Source organism: Myotis daubentonii, chromosome 6 (genome assembly GCF_963259705.1).
Source record: "Myotis daubentonii chromosome 6, mMyoDau2.1, whole genome shotgun sequence".
Lineage (NCBI taxonomy): Eukaryota > Metazoa > Chordata > Mammalia > Chiroptera > Vespertilionidae > Myotis > Myotis daubentonii.
The window spans coordinates 9,661,746-9,677,576 of record NC_081845.1 but is presented as its reverse complement, the minus strand read 5'-3'; the positions used below and the strand labels follow the sequence as shown (position 1 = coordinate 9,677,576).

Sequence of the window (15,831 nt, the reverse complement as noted above, 5' to 3'; positions counted from 1 at the left end):
TAAATCATTTGTCTAAACAACACCGAATTCAGGCCATCAGCAGCTGCTTTGACTTAGTTCCTGGTTATGAGGGCCTCCAAAGCTAACCAGCCTTTTATTTTGTCCTACATGTAAACAGCAACGTTGGTCTCTTCTGTGGACAACGTTTCTTAGCAATCATTTTGGAATTGCTAGAATTGGTCTGTAGTTATTGTCAGGGACACAGCTTTTAGTCTCTCTCGGTACTCAGTTGTCTAAAATTAAGAATAAGCTTATTTTAGACACTGTAGCGACAACGACATGGTGACATATTGGATTTGTGTCTCCTTTTTACAGAACCAACCCTGACATTTTATTTATTTTTATACTCAAAAGCACTTCAGCTGTGTTTAGCCTATATAACTTATTTTAAGCATCCCCTGCATACACTCCAGACTATGAGCTTAGCATTGTTCCTTGGCCAAAAGCAATAAAGCATGACCTATTTTACCATGATTCGGTGACGTGCAGTCAGCATTTTCTTTTCAAAAATATAACATCAATGGATATTTATAACATTTCCCCAACCATCAAAAGTGGGTGGGTTATTTTACATAAAATTCTATTTTTATTTAATGTCCTAGTGCAATATATTTTGCACCTCAGGCCGGATAATCAAATATTCTTAATGTGATTTTAAAAAAAAACAAACAGAAATCCTATCTTTATTTTATAGAACAGCCTTTGAGGTCCTCAAGTATTCACCTATAAGTAAGCATCGCTGACTGGAAAAGCTCTCTTGCTGGGCTGATATCCTGCCATGGGCTCTCACTTTCCACAGACCAAAAATATAAAGTCTTTGGTTTAGTTGCTATTGAATTTCCTAGCTAAATGATGCTTTCCCCCCCTTTTAGTAAAAGTACATTTGTACTTTTCATCATTTCTCATGAGGAAAGCATTAGCCTAAAGATTTTCTTTAATGTTTTGTTTATAAGTCCTTCATTATAAGCATCATTTTGTTGAATATGATCTATTTTTAGACTGTCTCCATTTTCATTTGTTTGTGACTGGTCTTTGCTGCCACTGGACAAAAAAACCAAAACATTGCTTTTTACAGATTGCTCTCTCAGATCATCCGATAGCTTCTGTACTATTTCCAGTTGGGTATTTTTTAGATGTTTCTCTTGAGTTTTCTAGGTACTCAACTTTGTCACCTGCTGATGGTGGTAATTTAGTTTGTTCATTTCCTCTCCCTATTGCAGGGTGAGCATCTTTTGTTTTGTTCTGACTTTTTAAATAAACATGTTGTCTATTGGTTTTAGAACTTTCTAAAACTCATGGTAAGTGATCTTTCTATTTCTAGATTACTGAGAGGTTATCAGATGTTAGTGCTGAGTCTATCACATGCCATTTTGGCATCTTTGAAAATATGAGTATGTGTTGATCTATTGTGACCTATTGCTGTACTAGAAACTGAGCGTCTGAGCACTGTATTGAGTACCCTTGTATCTCATTTAAGTCAAACAAGCCTCTTACATTTTTTTCTCTTTGTGTTTAGGCTTGTGCTAGGTTCATCAAACAAACTGGGGAGCCTCGTTTGTTCAAATCCTGGAAGCTGCTTTTTATAGGGTGGGAATAATCTAATCCTTGAAGTAAGCTACATTCATGAATTTTTCAGCTTGTATATTTTGGGTTCAGTTCTCATAACTAAACACCACCTTAGGAAACTATTTCTATTGAAATGTTCTAATTTATGTACAAGGATGTTTTGAAAGAATGCTCTTAATTTTTTAATCTCTTTCATGTCTGTGATATGTTCCTGTAATAATTCTGGTTTCATGTTGGATTTTTTACTAGATTTGCCTGAAATCTGTCTAGAACAGTGATGGCAAACCTTTTGAGCTGGGCATTTCAGCATTTTGAAAAACCCTAACTTAACTCTGGTGCCGTGTCACGTATAGAAATTTTTTGATATTTGCAACCATAGTAAAACAAAGATTTATATTTTTTATATTTATTTTATATATTTAAATGCCATTTAACAAAGAAAAATCAACCCAAAAAAATGAGTTCGCTTGTCACCTCTGACACGCATGTCATAGGTTCGCCATCACTGGTCTAGAAGGTATTTCATTCTGTAATGAACCAGCTACTGATTTTTAAATATCTGAATGCCAAAACACTGCTTTTATTTTTATTTCTGTCTTTTCTATATTATATTTATTGCTTTTTTTTCAACTTAACTGAGTTTAAATGTTTAGTTCATTTATTTTTCTCTCTAATTTAAAAGAGGTAGTGTTAAAAATCAAGCTATATTCTTTACTCCCCATATAGAAAATGAAATTGGCTCATTTTTACTATCTACCTCCACTCATTTCCCTATTTTTGATAATATAGTGTAGGATTTCAGACTTAGATGGGGCATTATTAAAGTTCTTTATTACTTTTTTTTTCAAAAATTTTTGAAAGTTTGTACTTGATTTTGACTGTTGTTAGAACAATTAGCATACTTTATTCCTCCTTTTCCTGCTTTTAATAGTGCAACTACAATGTGACCACTTTTTCACTCTTAACTTTTTATTTTGATTTAACCCTCAGCAACTGGAATATTTTCGAGTAACTTTTTCATGAAGATACCCAGATGATACATTTCTAGGCACATTTGTTTTTCTTTTAAAAGTCTTCAAACATTAAAATGTCTATGGTTCTTTCTTTTCAAAAATAGTGACCAGAGAAACAGCAACCCCATGAACATCTACCCCCCTACCCCAGCTACTTTGCAATGATGTAAAGTGAGAGGAATTATGGGATACAACCATGGAGAAGAAGTCAGGGATAGAGTAGCCATGGCCTTAGAAAGTTGTTCCCATCCTGTGGAGGACTTTATTTTGGACTTGGGGATACTGTGGTTGAGACTGAGTGAAACAGTCCATTTTCTTTCTGCAACTTGGGGTTTCATTCCTCCGGGTTAGGGAAATTCTTCCTGGTTTCTGGCAAATCATGAACTGAGTGATTAAGTGCTCCTGAAAGTTCAAGTCTCTTGAATTTTCTGAGCAGTCCAAGGGAAGGAGAAAAATCAAAGATTGGATATCAATGACTTTCTAATACCATATCCTGTAGGTTTTGTTTGTTTTCAAATTAAATTGTATGATGATTGCATTTGTTCTATTATAGACTAATAACATATGTGACATTTCCCTGGAATATTTTTGTTTTTTGTTTTTTTAATCCAATGTTCCATTTGCTACTTAAAATGAGCCTGATTCGCACCCATGTGGGAAAGTAATATGTAAGTTTTCACTTTAGCAGTTTGTTTTTTGTGTTTCCATTGCAGATAAAGACGGATATCAGGACTCTGTGGGTGACACTGGAACCGATTCCACTATAAAAGTGAGCTGTTTTCAGTTTTCACTATTGAGTATGAACCATGTTAAAAGATTAATATACTCAAAGTTTAGGTTTGCTGGTATTTTTGTATAAGGAAACTGTAGGCACAGTGTTTCTATCTTTTACCTATTTTATAAAAGAATAACAAATATTCTAAGTACAGGATGAATTAGGAAAGAAAATGCATACTTCAAAATACATACATGAAGAATGAAATGAAGTCAGGAAGAGTAAACCATACTAAGACCCAGTTTGGAGTCATTTCTTCCTGTTGGGTTTCTAGTTAATGAGTCAATCTTTAGGTAACTTTTAAAAATATATATTTTCATTGATTTTAGAGAGGAAAGGAGAGGGAGACAGAAATAGAAACATCAATGATGAGAGAGAATCATTGATCAGCTGCCCCCTGCATGCCCCTGACTGGGGTCCATGCCCTGCCCGGGAATTGAACCGTGACCTGGTTCATAGGTCAACATTCAACCACTGAGCCACACTGGCTGGGCCTTTAGGTAATAGTTTAAATGCTTCTCATTAGCAAGAAAAGTTCTCCTTGTCCTTTTTAACTTCTTTTTCTTCAAGGTTTAAACTCTCAAGCACTTTTGTGAAGGCAGTATCTGTAAAGCCACAGTGATGATAAAAGGCCAGGGAAGGAAGGGAATATGCCTTTTTTTTTTTTTTTTAAGTCTAGCCAATTATTTTACTCTGTTTCTTTCCTGAGTACTTTAATTTATCATACTCTGACCACATTATAAGCCATTTGTCAAGACCTGAAATGTTGAACTAACATTGCTCAATTACGTATCACATGCTTCCTAGATGATAGGAACAGATGAAGAAACTCAGTCTGGTGGGTATAATGTTATCACTTTTTACACACAAGTTTGTATTTTCCATTTTACACCAGGTCTTTCTGTTTAAACAAACAGCAAAATAAAAACAAAATTAAAAGTCTAAGTTTTACAGTGGGTTCAAGCTTTGTTGTCTTTAGCAAAATAATAATGCCTTGTTGGGATCATAAATGTTTGATACAAGGCATTCTTCTTCTTGAAGTACTCAGAGTTATTACAAGGACAGGTGGTATTTTAATGGAGTAAAGATGACTTTGCTTGGGTCAGAGTTCAGGGTTCACTGGTGTTTTGTTAACTGGTAAAACAATGGTTTTCTAACTGCAGATCATCATTACCGGCAAGAAAGTCCCAGAAGATTTTGGCCCAACTTATGGCTATAATGCTGAGTGTCCAAAACATTAAGAGCCTGTGGTTCCGAGTTGACTTATCCATTAGGCACAGTGCCCAGGGTCTATGATGCTTTTAGTGGCCACGAAAATGTTTTAATTTTAACTTCTTTTAGACGCAGGATAAAATAAATATGATAATAGTGAATATATCATCACGAACCCAACCTGGATTATATTTTTCTTTATACCAATGCACTCATAAAATATAATTTTTAATATTATTTTATGGAAGAAGGAGCCAAAAAATGCCATGGGTCACGGTCAGGCTTACTCTACATATGTGACAGATTCCGTCCCTTTTGTTGTTGTTGTTTGTTTGTTTAATGTATTTTATTGATTTCAGCGAGGAAGGGAGAGGGAGAGAGAGATAGGAACATCCATGATGAGAGAGAATCATTGATCGGCTGCCTCCTGCAAGCCCCACACCGGGGATCACACCCACAACCTGGGCATGTGCCCTGACCAGAAATTGAAGCGTGACCTCCTGGTTTTCATAGGTCAATGCTCACCCACTGAGCAACACCGGCCAAGCCAGATTCAGTCATTTGAATGCTTTTTTTTTTTTAAAGAAGTAATCTTTTTTATAAATGATCATCTTTTCTGTAAATGAGTTTATACACTTGTGTGCTCATCAGCCAGATTCTAGCTACAAAGAGAGGACCTATTCTTAGCTTAGATAGCTGTGGTACTTCATTATGTTTTCTTGGAATAAAACAGAAAATTTCTCCCTTGAGAGACCCATTGATATTCTGTTTGCTGTAGAAAATAAGGGAAGGGAGAGCAAGACTGGGCTCAGGATTCTTCTGTGCTGAGTGGCGTGTGCTCCATCGAAGGAGTGCCTCTCCCCGTCTGCCCTCCCCCGCCCCCCCCCCCCCCCCCCCCCCCGCCTCCTGCTTCTGCCAGAGCGGAGACTTTTATTTAGTTCTTCCGTAATTGCTCATCTGTATTCCTGTATATACAACATTTTCAATTACCTCGGCTGGTCTGGTTTTGTTTGCTTCTGAAACCGTGATCTAGTTTGGGAGGAAGTATTTTTGTTAGTCTTCACTGCAGTGACCATGTAAATTGTGCGCAGAATATCTCCTGAAAATGACGTGCTGATTTAGAGTGAGTGTGTTGCGTGTCTGGGGGACTGCTTCTTCAAAAGCGGTACCCACTCAAATATAAACTCCCCGAGAGCCAGGATCTTTGAATGTTTTGTTCGTTGCCATATACTCTAGAAAAAGCCAAGAGAAGCTCGAATGTTTGCTGAGAGAATGAATGAGCTAATGTCCTCATTTGAAAGAGTCATGTGCTCCTGTCCCAGCCTCCTCCTCTGCTCACCACGGCTCCAGGCTCCTGGTTTGTGGTAATAGCAGAGGAGACCTGGCACCGGAGGGACCAAGCCCTCCAAGCCCAGTGCCTGGAGGGGTGAGGCTGTGCTGTGCTGGTCGGTCCTCATCTCGGGGTTCAGTGTACCCTTTCACAAAACAGACAGTTGGGCTGGAAGGAATCTTTTGAGTCTTGCAGAGCTGAATTGAAAATAGCAGCACGAAAGCTATTCTTTCTAACAGCCTTCTCCGGCTTAGTGGTGCCCCTGGGCTCAGGCTGGTTCCAGCCACCCCAAGCTCCTCTTCCCACCCTTCCCCCCCCACCCCGGAGGAAAAATGCGCCTGCATTTCTAAGAAAGTTATTTATTTTAAATGTAAATTGCATGTTATTAAATTGATAAAAACACCATACCCCAAAGAAAAGTCATGGTAGACACCTCTAAAGTGTTCTGAAATTGTTTAGGGTACATAAGTGGAACTGCCAGAACTTCAGTCTCAAACTAGCAAGTGCCTGGGAGGTATACAAAAAAAATATATATGTAGTACATCAATATAAAATAACAATCAACCAGCCTATTACCCACAAACTGTATGTACGAGCTGTCCTCTCTGGGGAAGCAAGCCAGGATATGTCACTGGGCACCACTTCATCAAATTAAGTTAGGAAAGCAAGAGAATTCTGGAGAGACGTGCCCTCTCTCCAGCTACTGAGGACATAAGTCTCGTAAGAAGGAATCAACCAACCTTATTTAGTAATACTTGTTAATTTACATAAACTTTTGTGAAATCAGAACCTATTTTGCATAGTTTGTTGACCCTAGAGGAACTAGAATGCACTATTTCCTTCTGTTGGTATGACTTGTGTGTGTGTGTGTGTGTGTGTGTGTGTGTGTGAGAGAGAGAGAGAGAGAGAGAGAGAGAGAGAGAGAGAGAGAGACAGAGAGAGAGACAGAGATTCAGCTTCAAGACTACATTTTGAAGTACTGCCAAAAATATATATACGCACAAACGCATATTCAGATATACCCAATTTTTTTCTGAATATTCTTGCCCCTGCATTGACTCTCAGTGCCTTCTTATTCAGGGTTTCACCTGCCCCCGGTTCTTTGGTGAAAGTGTGTCAGGGAGAAGTCACTGCTAGAAGCACATGGCACAGAGCTGCCCGAGGAGAAGTAAGATGCCCACTAAATGTTCCAGGGGCACGCACCAGGCCCTGGGGTGCTCGGGGCATCCTGATCTTGACTTCTTGCTCGCAGATGCCAAGCCCCTTACACTGCTGAGTGGGGGAAACAGGAAAGTGGGGTGCTATAGTGAAGATGCCAAAGATGACAAATGGCCTGTTTTCTCCCTATATTTGTTATGACTGCTGTCATGGTGCCTTGTGGCCCTACTATGTGCTGGTGCTCTTCTCTAGAGGGTAAGCATCACTCGCGTTCCTTGTGTCCCTATCCTGAGGACTCGCACTGCTTTTTATGAGCAGACGCAGGAGGACTTCACATTGAACCCATCCCAGCTAGTGGCTGCTTCTGCATCACCTCAGAAGTGTGTGGTCCTTCAGCTGCAGGCTCTGTGGGATGGGAGTACTGCAGCTTATTCCCCCTGCGTCCTACAGGCAACATGGTGAAGACGTGCTCAGGGAGGAGGAATCGACAGGTCCCTCCACATGTCCTCTAGGTGACCTTGGTCACTGTGTTCCCCGGGGCCTTCTAAGTGCCGACTTAGGGTGGACAGATGTGTCGGAAGACAGCTAATAGAAGAATTATCAGTGGCTACAGCATAAATGATTCACATTGTGAATAAATAGGTGGTTGTATTGAGCTAGACGTTGCTAAGAATAGAACCATCAGTGCGATTCCTGGCACATGTGCTGGAAGACAGTGTGCAATCTTTGAAAAGTCATGGCGATGCTTTTCCTCAGCTTCTTCTGATGCAAATCCCCTGATTATTTCTTGACATGGTGGTGTCATGAAAATTATTTTTTAAAATTATGAATCTAAGGTGAAGTGTTATAATAACTAAATATAGTGGTTACAAAAATATAAAACAGCATATAGAAAACCATGCAGATTTGACTCTGAGTACTGGGCACCTCTCCTCCATCCAAACATATCTCCCATTAAAGGGCTCTGGAGCGTGACTCTGCACCTTTGTGAACGTGCTTAACACTCCTGAACAGTCCACTCAAAAAATGGTTAAGATAGTAAATTGTATTTTACCCCAATTTAAATGTTTTTTAAAAGATCACCTGGAAGTTTGCTTACTTTTAGCTGGTGTAGGGACTAGACACCCTGGGGGTGGGGTCAGAAGAGGAGGACTTCCTCACTGTAGGGCCTTCCTGCTATCTGATGAAGGGCATGAGAGGGTCCCCAGCCGTTCTTGAGAGGAGAAGGACATAAGTTTAAAGAAAAAGGTGCCTGTTTTCTCCCAAAGGGATGGCCTTTGGAATGAGGAACCAGGTCCCATTCCTGGCATTGAGCATTAGGGAACTCCCTGGACACGGTGTCCTCAGTTTTGTGGAATTATGGTCAGAGGCTTCTGTCAAAAACTAGGAGGGGGTTCATGGTCAAGTAAGCTTGGGAGTTAAGCAACGTTAATGAGTTTCCTTTTCTGTGAGCCTTTACTGTTCTGCCCTGAACTCTACGTCTTCAACGTGGAGGTGTTACCTGCAGGGTTTCCCAAACTTATTGAGCCACGGAATACCTCCTGCCACCCCACAGCAACCTGCCCCGCCTGTTACTTTTTAAATCTATGTTGTTTGTGTGTGTGTGTGTGTGTGTGTTTATGTTTTTATTGACTTCAGAGAGGAAGGGAGAGGGAGAGAGTGACAGAAACATCAATGATGAGAGAGAATCATTGATCGGCTGCGTCCTGCACACCCCACACTGGAGATCGAACCCGCAACCAGGCATGTGCCCTGACGGGGAATCGAACCGTGATCTCCTGGTTCATAGGTCGAAGCTCAACCACTGAGCTATGCTGGCCGGGCTAATCTATGTTGTTTTTTACTTATTACTATGTTGTTCTATGGAAAGTAGTTTGGTAAATGCAGACTTAAGGCCAAGTATGGGAAAGAGGAAGTGGCCAGCACAAACACAGACATCAGTTTATTAGTTGCAGTATTCGAAGCAAGATAAATGAGCTGAAGCCATGCTGTGACCTGTCCCTGTGGGAGGAGCCACACAATAGCTCCATGCGCTCCCACTGGATAACCAGCCAGGGGCCTGCCCAGCAACCATCTAACCGGCATGGAAAGACCATCACATAAAGTGTCAAAAGAGCCATATGCGCTCAGTGGTCCCAGACCTGCTTTCAACAGCAGTGGATCATGAATCCAGTGTCTGGAACAGAGAATTCGTTGTAATATTTGACAAACTTGTGGAAGCATGGAACCAGATTCAGCAAGCTTAAGAAGTCAGCAAAACAGAATTACCCACCTCGGCTTTAGGTAATCTAGGCCCATATTCATGTTGATGGAATAAAGCCGGCCCTACACCCCCCCCCCGCCCCCCCCCCCCCCCCGCCCCGGTCTGGGTGTCTTGACCCCTTTCTTCTGTCTCATTCAAATCCCAACCATCGCCATTTCAGCTGCATTTTTCAAAGTCTGCATGTTTTGGCATCTGTGTTTTATGATTGCCTTACACATGAAGTCTTTTCTGCGCCATAAGGCGAGCCTGTTCTGGAGGGAGATTACATCTGCGATAAGGAGTCTTAGAGTGAAGCAGGGCATTAAAGCCATCATTGTGCTTTAAAATCGAAAGACATGGAGTTGCAATTGATCTTAAGTCCTGTATTAAGTAGACTATTTTCTTTTAATATTCTTTGTCTTAAAAAATGTGGGGTCTGGTTTCTTAAAATGTGGTAACTTCATATATATTCCTTTGATTTCTAAAGCTTAGTCACTCTAAGAAGAGCAGTTTAGCAATTTCACAAGGTCCTCGCCAGTGGAATATTATAGCCCTGGGCTCTCAGGCAAGCGATTGCCAAATTGTTCCGCTCTGGTTTCCCTTTTCTTCCTAGGCTTCCTGTCTCATCTACTTTTTTCTGGGTGTTTCCATTTAGGGTTCTCCCCGTCACCCCTAAGGCCACGCATTCCTAAGGCTGCCACTTTTTCTGAACTCCTATTGGAGAAAAATGAAGATATTTTCATGTGGGCTTATCATTTCAAATACACATTTGACATCTTTCTCTCGTCTATCTCCCCACCCCAACCACCAATATCTAATTTATCACCAAATCTCACTAAACTTATCTGGCCATCTGTCTCTTCTCTTCTCTTCCATCGCCATGACCTTTTATGAAGGAAAAAAGAGAGAGAGAACATTTGAGCCTTTACCACAAACTACATACTACCTACTTCTCCTTAGTCTCTTAGCCTGTGCAGTTATTATCGTGAATCGGGCTGTACATGTATACATGTAGGAAACTGAAGCTCTCTGAGATTTAACTCATTGCCCAAGGCCACACAACTGGTAGTTTTTGAAACGTGATTGGTTACAAATACCCAAGTGGCTTAGCCAGTATTGCTCAGTGGTTGAGCATCGACCTATGAACCAGGAGGTCACAGTTCGATTCCTGGTCAGGGTACAGGCCTAGGTTGCGGGCTCAGCTCAGTCCCCAGTGTGAGGCGTGCGGGAGGCAGCCAATCAATGATTCTTTCTCATCATTGATGCTTCTGTCTCTCTTTCCCTCTCCCTTCCTCTCTGAAGTCAATAAGAATATCTTTAAAAAATACCCAAGTGCAAATCCACATCCAGTGTCTCTTCACTGCCAGGGAGTGTGCAGTGCCACCCCAGCCCCTCCATGCAGGCCTTCGTGCTGCCATATTGGGGCAGAAGGGCCAGGTTCTCTCTCTCTTTCCTGAACTCTGGAGCTTCCAGTTCATTCCGCCCACCAGCCTGGTCCACCCAAAGTGCTGGGCTAATTATGTCAGGTGTCTGGTCCAAAACTCACCGTGGCATGTCGGTGCTCGCTCCCTGTGCTCCAACCTGTTTTCTTTCCCACCCCTAAATCAGCTGTCCCAGAAGAGTGTATTTTGTGTCTCCCAGACCTCTCTCTGCTCATGGAGTTGGTGGGACAGAAACACAGTGGGCTCTGGGGTCAGCTGGTCCTGGGTGTGGGTCTCAGCCTGCCTCCTCTTTGGGAGGCCCCGGCAGGTTTTCACCATCCTCACCTATAACATCACACCAGTTACCTCCCTTCAGCGGATTGCGGACCTGGAGAGGACGTGGGCTATGCCGGCCAGCCCTTGGCAGGCTCTCAGACAGAGCGAGAGGGCAGTGGCAGTAATGCTATTATCTAGACCTTATCTGTCCTTTTAAACGCAGTTCAAATTTCCCCTCCTTTTTAAATTACTCCAGCCTGATTTTATCTGCCCCTCCTCCGAGCTGCTGTATCAGTTCCCCCTGAACAATTCATTTAGCAATTTTAATTATGCGGTGCCTCTCCACACTACTTTGTGATCTTGAAAATGCTTCTCGATGAAATGCCTCCTTGAGAGCTGTTAATCCCGCTCTAATGGGCTAAAGGAATGTAGAGGCGGGACTAGGTCATAAGTGGTCCATAGCCTGGCGCCTGTACGTAACTATTCACAAACTCTTTTGACTCAAAATTAAGAAATTTCACTACACTTGTAAACAATCAGTGAACTGAGTTGGATTTAAGTAGAGAGGGTTCACAGATAGGCGCCTCTCTCTAGCATTCGCCCGAATTTCTTTGTTCAGAGTTTGAGTGTGAAAAATATTGCAGAGTAAAATTTAAAATTCCAAGAAAGTTTACTGTCCAATATTGCTGGTCCAATTGTCTTTTTTTTAAACCCTGGGAAATCTTAAAACACATCATGCGCTTTTCTTGGTGTAACTTCAAATCAGGAAATATTCTGGTTGTCTTCATTTTCTTTATTATTTTCCAGGCTTAAATCTTTCCTTGGGTGGATTTTCATTTTCCTTCTGTGCCTCTTCAGCCCAGATAACTTGTTCTTCCCTCGCCCCCGCGGGTTTTCCTTTGGGCGAGTCTGGTGGGCAGAATGGTCCTGTAAGATAAGCCTGAGGAAGAGCCATAAGAGGTCTTGTGTGGGGATAACGGTGTGGTGGCACTTTTAAACCAAAGGGGTCATTTGGCTAATTATGGGCTTTCCCCCCTTTACTTAATGACTGCATATTCAGAGCCCGTTTTTAAAACTCCCTGCTTTACTTCTGATCTTCACGGGAGGTCTGGGGCACCCTCTTTAAACATTATCAGGGTTGGCAAAAGACGAATCATTTGAAACAAGTTGTAGGCAAGTTTCACAGGCCAACCTGTGTGTCCCACCCAAAAGTCACATTTAAGTGCACTTGCATTTAGTCTTTTCCTAAACAAAATATATGTGACTAATTGTGGCAATATTTTGCCTACATAGAAAATGTAATTTTGGTCGAAATATGCATCTAAGGAAAACAGAGGTGTCCTTGGCCTGCCAGGTTCAGGGCTGTGAAACTGAACTGTGTGAGATCCTTTGGGGAAAGGCATTCTCCTTCTTGGGGTCCAGGACAGAGAGAAGAGTTGGAAGCCACACCCTCCGCCAGCTCTGGGAAGGTGTCCCCCCGTGGAATGCCTGGCTCGGTGACTGAATTCTTCACCGCGTGCCCTCAGCCTCACTCGTCTGCCTGTGAGAAGATGCTAGATAAAGCCTCAGAGGGCGCAGAGGTGCAGGCTGGCTCGCACACTCCACCACTGGGATCTAGAAAGATCTCTCTCTTAGCAAAACGCCCTTTCAAGAGAAAATGTTGAATTTTTGGAGAACACTGGAACATTCAAGACTAGGATTCCGTAGGGAAAGACTGGGAACCGGTAAGGATGCCGTCAGTGGAACCGTGAGTATGCACAGCATGCGTGTGTGCGGGCCATCTGCCGTTTAAGCCAGGGTTGTTCTCCAGAAGTTCATTGAAAAGTATTTCGGAGTATATTTTTCCCTCATTAAACATAGAGCTGTGCATGGGAAGTCGTCCAGCAAATACAGCTTATTAATCCAAACTGTACCAGAGACGCAGTGGGTCACTGGGAGGCCAGTTCCCGTTACCAACATTCTTCCCAGTGGTTCCCACAGACAACTGAAATTCCAAAATTTGTGGACAAACCTCATCTCCTAGAGAACCTCCCACAACTAGAGAATGAGGCACAAGCCATTTGTATTATGTGATGTATCTTGATTTTGGACTCTAGAGGTGCACACATGAGCTATCAAATGGCAGTAATGCAGACACAGGGTGATCCAGGAGAGTCTCATGGACACCTCAGAGCAATGAGAGAAGACAATGGCATCGCACTTTCAAGTCTGTTTTCCAGTTTAGCCCAGTTTTAATTTTGATACTCGAAGACCCATGCATTCTTATTTACAGTGGGGCCTTGACTTACGAGTGTCCCGACTAATGAGTTTTTCGAGATACAAGCCGTCTCTTGGCTGACTTTTTGCTTTGGGTTGCGAGCTAAAATTCGGGTTACGAGCCAGCTTCAGATACCCCACCACTAGTTGGCGCAGTGAACGTCACAGTGAACGCCACAACATCAGCCCAGCATTACGTGTCTCACTCGTTCACTTTTTGATTTGACATACGAGTAATTTGAGTTATGAGCTCCATCACGGAACGAATTAAACTCGTAAGTCAAGGCCCCACTGTATTTTGTGACAAGAGCTTAGGCGGAAGGCTTTGAAATGAACAATGTTGATAGGGCCTCGTATCCCGAGAGGAGACCATGAGAATGATGGCCAGTTTGGCCAGTTTGCGCCTCTTAGGGAAAGGAGGAAGGAGGGAAAATTCAGAAGAGCCAGCTGTAGAAAGGAGAAATATACATATTGGGAAAGTCCTACTCCGTCCTCCATCCCAAGGTGACAATGTGCTAGGCTGAAGGAGAGGAGAAAGAGGATAAGGGAATCTTTGCCTGGCCCTCCTTTCCAAAATGCATCTTCCCCATCAGGGTTCCCCCCTGTTATCTTAGACATATATTCGTCCATTAAAACCCTGATAAGCTCGGGTAGATCCCACATTTGAGGATCATTATGGGTCAAAAAGGTTTTTTGGACAGAGCTGGGAACCATACAGGGTGGGGCAAAAGTAGGTCTATAGTTGTGAGTATGCAAAACACAGTTTATTCTTGTATTAGTAATTATGCTATTTTTCATATAAACAACTATAAACCTACTTTTGCCTCACCCTATATATACCATTAGAACCTGGAGCACATTTTCCTGTAGAAATAAAAAAATACACTTACCAGGAATCTTTTGGAACATGCTCCATGTTTAATTGGTTCTGCCTGTAGGTATGGAGTTGAGAGAGCCTGAGCAGAGAATAGAAAAATGCTAGTTTCTCGTGGGGAATATAGGGCTTTCTTCCTTTGGAGTTTAATGAACTGTTCTACCACTTTGTACACCTAGAGACTAGCCTCAACTATGTATTCCTTAGACACAAAATAAATTTTCAAAGTTTTCCATATTTATGTTTTTTATGAATATGAGCTTTCCTATCTGAGAAACTTTAAACACTTATGAAAATGATTATGATGCTCATGGGATCGTTTTAGAGAACAAAAAAGCAGATGGGAAGGAGGGTCGTTGACATGACCAGCTGACCTGCTGGGAGATATTGAACACTTTATTTTTCTTCCTCTGTGATGATTCTTCTGACCATCTTGAAAGACAGCCAAGAAACTTTTTCTTCTCATTATTTCCAACCATTTCTCGGAAGTTCTTTCAGACTTACTATTAAACAAATCATCCATGCTTTGGGAGCACCACTTTAAACATTAGACATTTACATTTATAAATAGAGAGGATTAATTATCTCTCCCCAACTCCCACCGAGTTTTAGCCTTAAAGGCAAGTTTTTAGTTTTGCTTGCTCTTATATACTGAGCAGTGGCTCAGTAAATGAGTTAAATAATAAGGTATCTTGGTTCAGGAAAACGGGGTTCCTGAACCATTTAGAGCAAATTGAAGACTTACACTCTGTAATTTAGTTTTATGAGCATTTGCATTTTAGATTTATAGCAAATTGAAGACTTACATTCTAAAGAATTTTTATTTTAATGTATCAGTATCCATTCAGGGAGAAAACGCTAGAAGTATATAAGGCACTTTCCTTTCAAACATTCAAAGCACATTCCTATGTATTACATCTTTCTCTCCCACTCCCCCCTACCCAAGGTTTTATACTTTCAATGTTTCACTGGAGTTTTATCACTTTAATAGATAGAACATTTTCAACTGTAATACAGATTCTTACTTAAATGTGCTAAAGCAAAAGGAAACTACTAATCTGCTCTTGAGAAAGTGTGGCCTTTAAGGGTCATTAACGCGGTGAGTCAGGAACATCACAGAGGATTTAGTTTATCTCATCTTTCAGCTCCCCCATTTTTCTTGGCTTCTTTCTCAGACAGGTTCCACTAAATGGTCACCAGATGGTTGCTAAACACAAATGGATGAACAGAAGAAAGTGAGGAACCTCAGCCATGAGCTATAAGTCCTTTCTTCCAATCTGATAAGGCCCTTTACATCATGGAGAGCAATAACCACACTAAGAATGCTGTGCACTGATTGGCTTAGATTAATCAGGGTCCACCAATAGTGTTGGGGGTGAGATCAGCTCCACTTCTATATGTCTGTGAGTAGAAGGGACAAGGAGGTGGATACTTAAAATAAGTTGTTGGGAAGTGACAAGTGGAGAATAGATGCTGGGTAAGCAACCAGTAGTGCCCATTGATGTGGGCTACTGTACTTACTCGTTGCATTCTTATGTTAATCTGTCGATTCCTGGCTCTTATCCCTACATACTACTGTAGATTGTCCATTCGTTTACAAAACCCCTCTCAAGTTATTTCTTGGCACCTGTGGGAGGCAGAGCATGTCTCATATTACGAACAGCCATGGTGTTGTCTTCATCTTCTGGTCTAAGTTGCTGAGGTCTCC

General features: G+C 41.7%; 1 protein-coding gene across 1 annotated transcript in view; it reads left to right on the top strand.

The window, feature by feature from the left end:
• Window positions 1-15,831, top strand: part of PLEKHG1 (pleckstrin homology and RhoGEF domain containing G1) — a 193,312-nt gene that overhangs the window by 49,766 nt on the left and 127,715 nt on the right. Inside the window, exon 2 of the mRNA XM_059700026.1 lies at window positions 3,293-3,348. The gene's annotated coding sequence lies outside the window, so the exon portion shown is untranslated. The remainder of the gene's footprint in view (window positions 1-3,292; window positions 3,349-15,831) is intronic.